The sequence below is a fragment of the Haplochromis burtoni genome, unplaced genomic scaffold (genome assembly GCF_018398535.1).
Source record: "Haplochromis burtoni strain Fernald_Lab_line unplaced genomic scaffold, NCSU_Asbu1 Contig_816, whole genome shotgun sequence".
Classification (NCBI taxonomy): domain Eukaryota; kingdom Metazoa; phylum Chordata; class Actinopteri; order Cichliformes; family Cichlidae; genus Haplochromis; species Haplochromis burtoni.
In genome coordinates, this window is record NW_024583177.1 from 95301 (window position 1) to 107979 (window position 12679).

At 42.6% G+C, this 12679-nt stretch overlaps 1 protein-coding gene across 1 annotated transcript in view; it reads left to right on the forward strand.

The window, feature by feature from the left end:
- Positions 1-6949: 6949 nt before the first annotated feature.
- The window catches only part of atp2b3b (ATPase plasma membrane Ca2+ transporting 3b), a gene marked incomplete at its 3' end in the record, with an annotated part of 49783 nt that continues 44053 nt past the window's right edge, over positions 6950-12679 (forward strand). The window contains 1 exon segment of the mRNA XM_005950646.3: positions 6950-7503.

Sequence of the window (12679 nt, forward strand, 5' to 3'; positions counted from 1 at the left end):
TAAATTCTTTACAAATCCTACCATGTGGATTCATGGATTTTTTTTTCACATTCTGTCTCTCACAGTTGAAGTGTACCTCTGGTGCAAATTACTGACATCTGTCATCATTTTAAGTGGGGGAACTTGCACAATCGGTGGCTGACTAAATACTTTTTTGCCCCACTGTATGTCAAAAATTCCCTGCTCTGTTTAACAGGACTTGGAAAATATTTAACTACCAATAAATCTTCATAGAGGGCTACAAATTCTGTAATCCTCATCTGTACATCTTTAATACCTTTAACTCAAATCAATGGTTAGACAGTTGAAACTTGAATTCAACTCAGTTGAAACTTGAATTCAACTTAGTGTTTCAACAGTGATTCCAAACACACACCAAAACTGGTTTTGGACTGGATAAAGCAGGCTAATATTAACTTGCTGGAATGGCCTTCCCAAAGCCCCGTTTTCAACCCTACTGAAAAATTGTATCAAATATCCAGCAAATACCAGAGGCTTGTTGATGGCTTACCAGAAGCATCTGGTCAATGTGCAACTTCTCAAGGGACATTTAACAATTAGCCAGATATTTTCCTGGGTATATATGTATACTTTTATCTTGTGTGGATTAGAGGAAATCCAAAATAAATGAAAAACTTGTGGATCCTATTCTTACTCAAGGTATTCCTGAATCCTTTGGTGAATGTACTGGTTCTTATACAACATGTCTCATTCACCCATGCACTAATATTCATTCACGCACACACTGGTGGAGGCAAGCTACAGTTGTAGCCACAGCTGCCCTGGGGCAGACTGACAGAAGCGAGGCTGCCATATCGTGCCAGCGGCCCATTACCAGTAGGTGGAGTGTCTTGCCCAAGGACACAATGACAAACACAGACAGAGTTGAGGATCGAACCGGCAACCTTCCTGTTACAAGATGAGCTTCCCAACCCCCTGAACCACGGTCGCCCCAATAGAAAACACCATAAGAAGATTGTTGTTGTGAACCTACACTACAGAAAAACACTAAACTGAGATAAATCAATATGGTGAAATGTATGTTTTCTTCCTTCTTGTTTGGCACTGTGCTTGGATGTCTGCCACACTGCTGGTTGTGATCATCTCTTGAAGATATACTGATGATAAGATGAATATGGAATATATCCATCCTTACATTCTGTATGTTGCCATTGCTGCTGTGTGCGAGGAAAAAACTGAAATTGTGGATACTATTAAAGTATTTTTTTTCTTCCTTCTGTTCAAAGCTTCTTAGATGTGATATATTTAGCAGATGAGCACCTTACTTTCCTGAATTTAGCTTGCAAAAAAAAAAATCAGGTCTGCCTGTACGTGTGTGTTTGTCCAGGTTGAAGATAGTCACATGATCATTTGTGACACATCTGAGTCTCTGCCCCCCTCCCCCCCTCCTCTCCTCATCCTCTTCGTGCATTCTGCCTCTCTTCACGGGGCAGGATACATTGCATGCATCCCAACAGCATCACGTGTCATGTAGCATTCCTCTTCTTGACACATTTTCTCCCTTCTCATCTGTCACTCTCGTTTAACTCCAGCTTTTTTCCCCCCTTGTGCATGTACTGGAAAAAATCTGTCTGCTTCTCTCCTCAGTTGCTCCTTTCCTGTCTTCCTTGTCTCTGTTTTTCTTCTCTCTCTGTTCCTGTCCATCTCCGTACTTATCCCTCTGCCCAAATCCTCAGCTTCCTTCCACTGCTTTTGTTTTCACCGTCTGTCCTGTGTCCCTGCATCTCCCACATTTTTCTCTGCTTCTCCTCCCTTCTGCTGTCCTCCTCCCTCTGTCTCCCTAATGTTGTATTAATAATGGAGAAGGTGCACGTTCAGGCAGGCTCCATAAATTAACCATCAGATGGGAAGGAGCAGAGGAGTAGGGAGAAAGGAGAGCAACATAGATGGATGTGAGAGGAGTGGAAGTAAGGTTGGTAGGTGAGGAGAAGAAGGAGGCAAAGATGAAGGTAAAATGACGAGTGGAGGATTGGAGAGTTTATCTTTGTATCACACTTCAGCACTCTCCAGCCTGCTCGGATAGCCTCCCCTCTCCTCTGTCAACTTCTGATCTGCTTACACATCACTTCAGCCTTTACTCTGGGCTTGAGGGCAAGTCAGAAGGTCACACTCACACAACCAGCTGTGTTCATGTGCATCTCCATGTGCACGAGTGTTTATATCAAAATGACAGTTTGGGATGTTGAAGCTGTATCAAGCCTGCAGTCTAGGAGCTGAGTGTCCTTGACCTGATAAAAGCCCTGCAGTCTTCAGCTTCAGACCTATGAGAGATCAACCAAGTGCTTCTAAACACACTAAATGCCTAATGCACAGACAATAGATTGAAGAGAGCAAGTTTGTCTGTCAGTTTGCGTGCGTGCGTGTGTGCCTGGTCTTAGTATTTAGGGGAGGAGCAAAAAGAGCAGTTTGCATGATTCATCGTTCGTGTAAACAGAGCAATAATGAAAAGATGGATCGGTCAGCAGACAGAAAAATCCATCGTACTGTCAGCTGAAGGTCTGTCAAGGCCTTATGAGACACAGCCTTTCTTAGTGGGAATATAATTATAAAGAAACTGTTCAAATGTGAAGCATTTCTTTGTAAAAATAGATGTTATATAACAAAAACAAAGTGTTCTGAAAAAACATCTTCAGTTATAATTTATTAAGAGTTAAGACTCAAGGCCAAGAGTCTCTAGGCATGCCAGCAGCTTGGAAGCTTTACTTGGATGTAGCCGTGCTTTGAGCAGATATGCTAATATGAAAAACCTGTAAACGCACGCTGGTGATCCAGTTGTCAAGAATAATATTCAAATTTGGTACGAGGTGGGAAAGTATATATTTACAAAAAAAAGATTTGTATCATCCATCAGATGATATCATATCCTGAGTCGTCTTTTCAGTCTGACTAGAAAATATGTTGTTGTTGTTTTTTTTATTCTTTTTTAATGCAAGAGTTAACTACAATATCTACTGCTGAGATGCATTTTTTTTTTTTTTTAAAGCAGATGAACATATTTCACTCACTGGATCCCCTCAATTACCTGCCACATCATGACAAATGACAACGGTTTGTTTAATAAGAGGCGTCATATCAGAATTTTGTGTCTTGTTCCTCGGAGACTTCAGTAGCTCCACTATGTGACTTTGCACTGTCTTTTCTGCAATATAAATTTTTACAGCTTCTCAATTTTTTGGAAATTTAATTAAACTCAAATGAAACTTAAATGGAAGCAGGAGCTTGTTTGTTAACTTGTAATCATAAGCATGTCTCCAGCATGTTGATAATTATCAGTAAGTGGAATTTGACAGGATAAAATTTTGACCTGAGGCTGGTGCTAGATTAAAACGATCAGCAAAGGAATTACAATTCACTACCTGGGACCACATCCACGTTTAGGTTTGGCAGTGTTTCGAGTAGATAATGGCAGATGGTGTGTGCATGAATTGAGCCTGCAGTTTGGGGAAGGGCTCAGAGGGGACTGGCGCCGGCTCCCAGGCAGGGCAGATCCTCATGTACTAATGAGAGGTAAATGAATTGAAAAAGGGACGGAGGGAGGGTGGGGCACTAAAACAAGAACAAACAGCTTTTAGTACAGGGGAGTCATATATGGACAGAGAACCAACTCCTGAAATCAAGATATACTATCTCTCATTCATCATGTGGAATGTAAATCACTCTCAACTGTGATTGAGCTAACAACACAAATGTGAACCTCAAATAAAGACGTAAGACTTTACTTGAATTAAAGATAACAAGATGAAACTATAAAATCAGCACCAAAGCTTTCATCAAGATGTGTGTGCATGCCGTGCCAGTGTGTGTGTGTGTGTGTGTGTGTGTGTGTGTGTGTGTGTGTGTGTGTGTGTGTGTGTGTGTGTGCATGGACAGTCTGTGGTCCATCTCCCTGCAGTGTAGAGGATATCTATTAATAAATTCATTTGATTCATCTATAAATACATTTCTCCTCTTTCTCCTCACACTGGCGTGCTGTATAATGCTGTACAACAGCTTTGACAATAGCCATGCATGTGGATGGGGGGAGGGTGGTGTGGGTCTGGGTGACTGGTGTACGTGTGTGTGTTGGCTGGAGATTACATGAAGTGAACATATGACTCTCTGTTCTTCAGCGCCAGGATATGCAAGCTTTCAGCACAGTGGACAGTTCCTGAGCTTTGTGGAGTTGCAGAGAACAGAAGAACAGCCCCCAGCTTCTAAAGTGGGATTAACTCTGGTCCCTCTCACCCAGACACATGAGCTGTGGACCAGCTTCCCAATGTGTGGAGGCCACTATCTACAGGGCTTGTATGTGCAGACTCTGAAAAGCATTGTTTTTGCACTTGACTTCATAGAGTTTGCATGAAAAGAACACTTTGTCTCTTCAGTTGATCTCACTCCACATAACAGGGCATCCTTTTCCATTCATGTCATAAGAATTGCTGCTGCTTCCAGAAATATAAACTCATCTTCTCCTGTGCCCCAGAGGAGATTTCCCAGAACCACACACTGCAAACAGAACAGGAAGGGCTTTAATTAACTGGATACAAATGGTGCTCAAGCAAATTGCTTAAGCATGCAAGCACAGTTAAGCACAGCTACTGTCTACATGTTAGCTTTAAAGTATTAAAGTTTAAAGTTGGAGAGTAACATGGTATATTTATTAGTATCCTGTACTGCATGGGTGGTACAGGTGGAGGACCTCAGATGGTACTAGGTAGGTCTTATGCGGTTTTCAGCGGTTTGGCCGACTGCCTAACATTTCCCTTACTTTGCAAAGGTGACCTTAAAGATGAATGTGTGACACATTAGAATAAGACATATTTCTGGCTCTCCCCAGACACCATTTTGTTCCCTCTGCCACCTTACAGGGAATTTTGTATTACAGTACAGCTGTTGTATTGCTACAAAGTAGCCAAATGTTCTAATGCATTTTTATAGAGGCAGTAGGTCTGTCCACAATCAAAAATAATTACAACTTGCTGAAAATTTTCTGTGCCATTTTTTCAATCATTTGGTACTAAACTAAGATTAAAACAGTAACAACAAAGACGCATAATGTTTGTCTTTTCGGTCAGTTTTCAGATTGGCAGTTGTAACAAAGCTCACAACTTTATTTAAATAAATGGCAGAGGTTTAAAGATTTTACACACTTAAGCAAAAAACAAACAAAAAAATCTATCTGACTGTAAACTATACACAATGAAGTTATCCACCTGTTCTTTAGTGAAGTCTCGTTTTGGAGCTTTAAGTTGAGAATGTAGCTTTTGCCTTCTTGGTGTTTTGAAATTAGAAACAAAGAGCAACTAAGAAACCAAATGACTCTGCATGCTGGTAACAGTAACTTTTCTACAACAAAGCAGGCCTACCTGAAACATTGTGTGGCATTATAGAGAACATAAAGTCATCAGGACACTGTTTACTTAGGGGGCAATACAAGGTCATTAAAATGTGTTGTTTTCTCACAGACTTCTATACAATCAAATGTTGGTTAGTAAGACTGGAACAGAGCTACTACAGTAATATGATAAACAACAAAACAAGTGTTAACGGGACTCTATGCAGTCCTGTGAAAGGTAAGTATACCATTAGTGCTGCCAGGAATTAAGAAGGTAATTAATATCCAGGTGCTGCTAATTGAGCACTCAACGAGCAAGTGTGAACACCTCTATAAAAAAAGTTGTGGCAGTTTGCTTGTATGGAGCATTCAGGTGTGTGTTAAAACAATGTCACAATCTTCGCAGGACTGGCTGTCCTGTCAGACTATGCAATGCTCAGAGAGAAAAAAAAATAACCAAAAACAGAAAGACCCAAGCACTATATCTCAGATTCCACATGTCTCAGTTAGCATGTTAAATGTTAAAGTTCATGAAAGTACAATAACAAAAAATCTGAACCAGTCTGGCTTGTTTGGAAGGGTTGCCAGAAGAAAGCCTCCTCTCTAAAAAGAACATGGTAGCATGGCTTAGAGGTGCAAAACTGCATGTGAAGAAGTCACAAAACTTCTGGAATAATGTCCTTTGGATGGACAAGACAAAATAATTCGAGACAATTTATCTGAATTTCAGGAGTGGGCCAACACCTGGTACACACCCCTTCCAGTTGTCTGTCTGTATATGACCCCCCACCTCCTGAAAGACAAGCTGTTTGTTGTTTTTACTTGTTTTTATGGCACATCCTCCCTCCCTTTTTAAAACTCATTTACCTTTCATTAGCATATGAAGCTATGCCTGGCCCAGAAGCTAAGATTGTCCCTAAACTGCAGCCTTAATTCTTGCTTAACCATTATCTACCTGAAACTCTAAATGAGGATGTGGTCCCAGCTAGTGAAGGCACATCATAATGCACACATTTGGCAAAATAACATATCACCACAAACACCACACCATTTATGTAAACCTTTAAGGAAAATGTCGGTGTTCTTTCTGTATAAAGTGTTCGTAACTCAAATGCCAGACATCTAAAGATTGTAGTGAATTTAAATGGACAGGATCTGATCCACGTGTTCTTTAAATGTAGTACTAATTGCCATTTTGTTTAAAGGTGCTGGATTACATATTTTGCTGTTTGCAGAATAAGAGTTTTGATGTTTTCCGTTGTTATAAGATTTGCCGTTAGTTGATTTGGCATAAAATGAGTTCTCCAAATTACCAAAATGGCTGCCTATTTTGGTAACTTGGAGAACTCGATTTAAGCCAAATTAAGGACCTGAACAGTGGTGAAGTGGATTAGAATGGTTAGTTTGTGGCTTTAGGTCTATAAGTGAACGACTGGAAGCTTTATTTTTAAAAGGTAATGTTGAGATCAATGCGTGCCCGTGCTGGGATTTTTTAAAAGATGGCTTTAGATGCCAACTGATAACAGAGACTGCTCTAGAGGAAAAACGTTCGTTGCGGTGTGTCTGGTGTCGTCATGACGCAGTCGAGTAGGTGGGGGTGACGTACAGAGCATCCCTCAACCCCCTCTAACGGATGCTGAGACTGAGCTCCTGTGCGCGCGAGCTCTGGTAGCAGCTCAATCTCCTCCTCATCCTGCAAAGATGTCGCATGAGCTTCTCCTCACACGTTTCTTTTCTTTCCTTTTTCTCCCACTGCCCTTCACAGTTCGCCGAATTTGGTTAAATTAGCTGCTTTCATAGCAGGGAGTAGCTATCCTCGTCCAGGCACACGGACGCCCCCTCCCCACAACGGAGGTGTTTAAACCCTCAACCGGCGCATTCTCTCTCTCTCTCTCTCTCTCTCTCTCTCTCTCTCTCTCCAACCGCCGCAGAACTCCGCCGACCAACCGTCAGGTGACCGCGCGGAGCGGAATATTCACCCGCACGGCCGTCGACTTTCATCCCTTCACCCCTTCGGACTCCAGGCAACGGGAGCTGCCGCATTCCCTGTCCCCCGTGTCCTCTCATCCGGTTTGGGACATTCTCCGCTCCACGCACACGCAGATTAACGGGGATTCTGCCTCCCCACCCGCGCGCTGATGCTGATGTCCTTGAGCTCGGCCTGGACGGTGAGTCGATGAGTCCGTGCGTGCTCGCGTGCGTGACTGTTATTTACCCCGGGTACCCGAGCGCCTTTTTAATGGGGAAGATGTGCTGCTTTCGCTGTGATTCGTTACTCGCATGTCGGGAGGTTTTTACGGGCTTACAGAATATGCAACATGGCCTGATGTGGCATTTGTCATCGCAGGCCTTACACAGCTATAATAAAGCCTATACAGTAGAGCATACCATAATAACCTGGCGAGCAGCGCTATGACATTATAAGGAAGTGTGTGCCTGCGTGTACGCGCGTCTACGCGCCGATGTGCGTGCACACGCGTGTGTACATATATATTCATCCTTCCATCCATCCACTCATCCGTGTCCCGTGTCAGTTGATGAAGGGCTACAGTCCCACATTATCACCGAGCAGCACGCGCTGTTCTCGCGCCTGTCTCTTGCCTTTCCCGGGCGCTGTATGCAGCAGACATGTAAGGGCTATTTGGGATCAGTTGCGTTGTTTGTCTCGGTTACGGCGCATCGCACCTGCAGCGCCAACTGCGGAGAGGTTTCATTTTGATCCGGTAATGATCCGTGGCCCAAGGGACCTTCACATGTCGCCCGGCGTCGCGTGGGTGTGAGTTAGGCAGAGTGGGCCGGCGGTGGCCGGGCCAGTAACCTTGCGGAGGGACATCGGGTAAGCTAGTGGCGCACCACTGGCTTCACTCTGTCTCTCCTTGCCTTTGAGCGGGCCTGCCGTGTAAGTGTCTCGACTTTATTCATAACCTCTTCTTGTTGCTGTATGTGTTGAAGATGAGCCGAGAGATGAAGCTTGAGTAAGTGTGAAGGTGACCAGGAAAGGTCGTTTTGAATGGGAAATACACTGTTGCATGAGGCAGTTCCAGGTGCACCAAGAATTAGTAATGTGTGTGAATGTGACTTTAGCTTTAGGTGGGTGGAGATGTATATGCGCTCATGTGGGAAGGACATGGGATACCTTGAGTATATCAGTGCTGGATGTGATGGATACAGATGGATACACGATAGTACCCATTAACTAGTTATCACTAGGCCATTTTCTGTCATTCTTTCTTTCCCCAAATTTATGCCCACATTTTGTTGTCTTTCTCAAACGTTTTCCATCCCCACCCCCCTCATCATTATCCTGTTTCTTTAACGGGCTCTACCGTAATGTGGATATCTAAGCCCTGTTGGCGGCCCACCTTTAATGGCTTCAGCCTCTTGACTGTGTTAAATTCTAAGTGTGCTATTCCCACTGGGGAATAACAGAAGTGTGACTGGCACCAAGCCAGACAGGCAGCTGCCCAGATACAAAGGCCCCACCAGAGGGCCTTTCGGAAAGTAGGACTGCAGGTGCACAGGTGGACTGCAGCGAGCTATAGGGAATACTGACACGCTCGCATACATGGAATGTGGACAATCTCACCACAGATGACAACAGTGTGCACAAGATTTAGAAACGTGAACACACTGCTGCACACAAACTTATTCAGTTACACATGCTCAAGTCTGTGGAGCCTGGTTTGCCTCTATCCACCACACACAACACATAAACACACATACTCACACACACACACAAAGTCAGAAAGCATACATGGACCTCCTGGCCCGAATTCAAATCCCATGAGGATCTTCTCTCCTGTGTCTTCTGCACACTTCTCAACCTCCTTGCTGCTGCAATGAAGAGAAAACACCAGAGGGAACAGAACAGACACTTTCTCTTTTTAAAAAAAATAAAATTGCTTCAACCCTCTAAGGGATAGTGTGTGGACAAGCAGGTCCAGCATTCAGTATAAATGGGCAGGCTGCTGACAATTGTGGTGACCTTTTGTTTGACTCTTTTCATGTTCAGACACATTTTCAGTCAGGACAGGACACCCCTACCCCCTTTGCTGACTCTCTTATTTTGAAAGCGTTGTTGTGTATGACACATTTGTGTGCGTCATGACAGATCATATAATTGATGTCTCTGGGCATGAGGGTTTGTGTCTTTGTGTGCTTACTGTCCATTTGTGATGCTTGTATCCTGTGCCTAAAGGTTTGTGTGCATAAGAGTTAGAAATGCATGACAAAACAAAGTGCTTCTCTTTTTTTGCTATGTATGTAATGCAGCCTTACATGCACTTGTGTGTTGCACACATCAAAGCTGAGTCAAGCAGAAGGCCACATTCAGAGTTGGGTGCAGTAGTTTGGACGATGAACAGAAGCTGTTTGTTACGTGACTGTTACAAAATCAGACGGAATCAGTGAGTAAGACATCAGGCTGGATAAGAAAATGTGCAACTGGCTGACTAAATAAATGATTGCAGTAGCAGGAAGCAGGTAGACGGGGAGAGCAGCAAGAAAAGGGTGTTGGGATTGGGGCGGAGGTAAAAATAGGTAAAAATAATAACAAGCAATGAGACACCACAAGACACAGAATGGAAGAACACAAAAAGGTGGTAAAACCATATAGATGGAGCAGAAAGATAGATATAGAGCAAGAAGAAGCTTCAAAGGCAAAGGAGGGTGACTCACTCATAAACTAACACTCTCAGTCAGGATAGAAGCATGACAGGGAAGAGAAGAAAAAGGGGAGGGAGAAGATGCAAGAGGCAGAGACTGAAGAGTGGAGAGGAGGGAGGAGAAAAGGAATTAATAATCAGTTTCACTTTGGGGGTTTTTCTGCTCGTCCACATGTAAAATACTCTTATAGGGAAAAAGAATCTGATGTGTCATGTGTGATGCTGAGAATAGTTAAAGGTGGTGCTATTTGCTCATGCAGGATGAAGCTTCGTTAGTGTTGGTGCAGTGGAAAGAGAAAGGAATGTGCTGCTGTCCTAGGCGATGCTGAGTGTTGTTGGTGTCAGATTTATTTTAATGAAATTTGTCCCAGAGACAGGTTAACATGTCAGTGATTAGGAAATTGTTTTTCAATAGATTAAGATGAGGAGCTCACTTCAGGAAATTCCAGATGTAGTGTATTCAACTGGTCTAAATTAATACTATCGGAGTATGACAGGGTAGCTTACTGTTTAGAAGTCCCACAAAAATATCAAAATATCCAAAGCAGGAAAAAGAATATATCTAGTTTCCCCACCAGTGGCGTTTTCAGTTTTTTTTTTCAAAATTTTTCCCCCTTTTTTAATGTAATAGCCCCAGCGAACCGGGGGGATGGGATTAGAAAATTCCATCTGATGTAAAACCAAACCAGCTAAAATTACTTGCAAATTCAGTGCGTTCCCACGACATTAATAATCACAGACCTCCCAACTACATCAAGGGGCTCTACAGTAGGACATGTGGCTGCCCTATAACCATATGGTGACCCCATGTATGATGCAGGACAAGATTCCCGGGGATAGTAGGGCTAAAACAGTGCAGTGCTGTAAATACAAAACTATTTTATTGAGTGGTAGAATTAAAGAATAACGTCTCACACATACTTTGTGTGAAGTCCTCTATTGTGAAGTAAAGAAGTTAGAGAATGGATGGCTGTAGAAAAAACCCCCCACTATTGCTATTTAGGCACAGTGTTACATTGGGTGACATGCTCTCCCACGTTTGCACACATTCGCATTTTGACCCACAGTTGTAAATAGTTCTCTGTAAAACATCAGTTTAGTCCTCTTTAAGAAATAAAAAACTGCAGTGCTCTGTTTTTAAATGGGTCTATTCTGCTTTACCCGTATTTCTGTTCCCTGTATACTGTTCCAAAGGTGCATGATACTGTAAAACATAGCCAGTCTTTCAATTAATGTGGTTATCGTATGTAAGTAATCGGTCTGAGTGAAAAGCTCAGGATTCAGACTGCTCCACTCACGTACTTTGACACAGTCTTTTGTTTTCTGTTTGACTCTGTGTGATGTCAGTGAGAGTAGGTCTGGTGGCACGCATATAAGCCTTATTCACATGACTTTGTAAAACTTTGTGAGGGGCAGCCAATCAGAAGAAAATTATCTGAAAGGGAGCGGTAGGGGACTGAAAACAGATTATTTTAGATGAGCATCAGCTGAGGAGCTTCATAAATGATTAGTGTAAGATTACTCTGAACTGTGAATAGGGCTGCTCGATTATGGAAAAAATGATAATCACGATTATTTTCACTGAAATTGAGATCTCGATTATTTGACGATATTTATTTAACAATAACAATGTATTGAATAATGACTTTAAAGATTGTCAAAAAATAATATAAAATAATGTGCAAATGTTTGCAATATAAAAAATAAATGAAAAATGCAAACATCTATGTTTAGTGAACTTTGCAGTGTTGCTCTGTGGTGCAACTATGACACTGTAGCAAACTTTACACACTCTGTCTACTTGATCCACGTCTGACTCCGCGAACCCATAATGTTTCCACACCACTGAAGTTTTTTTTACCTCTCTTTTCAACCAACAGCAGTCACTCTCCTCTCCAAATAACTTCTGCTTAGCTTTCCGAGCTTTCCGAGCTTCCCTCGCGTAGTCTTAATCAGCGGTCCCCAATCCCTGGGCCTCGGACCGGTACATGAGTCGTTTGGTACCAGGCTGCGAGAGTTGAGGCTCAGGTGTGAAACGTATGGTTTTCAGGGTTTTTATCGGTTTTCAGCGTTATTTTGTTATCGTTTTTATCGTTTACTCAGTTTTCCTTGGTCTTTTCACGTGTGTTATGAATAAATTTTCTTTTTTTCGGTACCGGTACTCGTTTTATTTTTTTGTATTTATCCGCGACACCTTAAAGGCCGGTCCATGAAAATATTGTCGGGCATAAACTGGTCCGTGGCGCAAAAAAGGTTGGGGACTCTTAATTGTTGTGACACGTGTTCGAAATGCAGAGAGGTGCGCTCGATTTGCCACACGGAGCAGCGCGAGAGTAAAGCACGAGGGAGGGGCTAATAATCGGCTCAGTCATTTTTAATGATCGTTGAAAGCCCAGATCGTAATCGAGATTAAAATTCGATTAATTGAGCAGCCCTAACTGTGAAGCATGAAAGAGTACACACACAGTAAACAGTAGAGATTAAGCATATTAAGTTTGAAATGAGCAGACCCTCTCAGACCCACTTTAAGGAAAGGGAGGAAAGAGCTCTGAATTTAGATTAGATTAGATTAGATTAGATAGGACTTTATTAATCCCTCGGGTGGTTTCCTCTGGGAAATTCGATTTCCAAAAAAGCACAGCACCGACAGAAGTTACAGAGTTACAGAATATTATATATA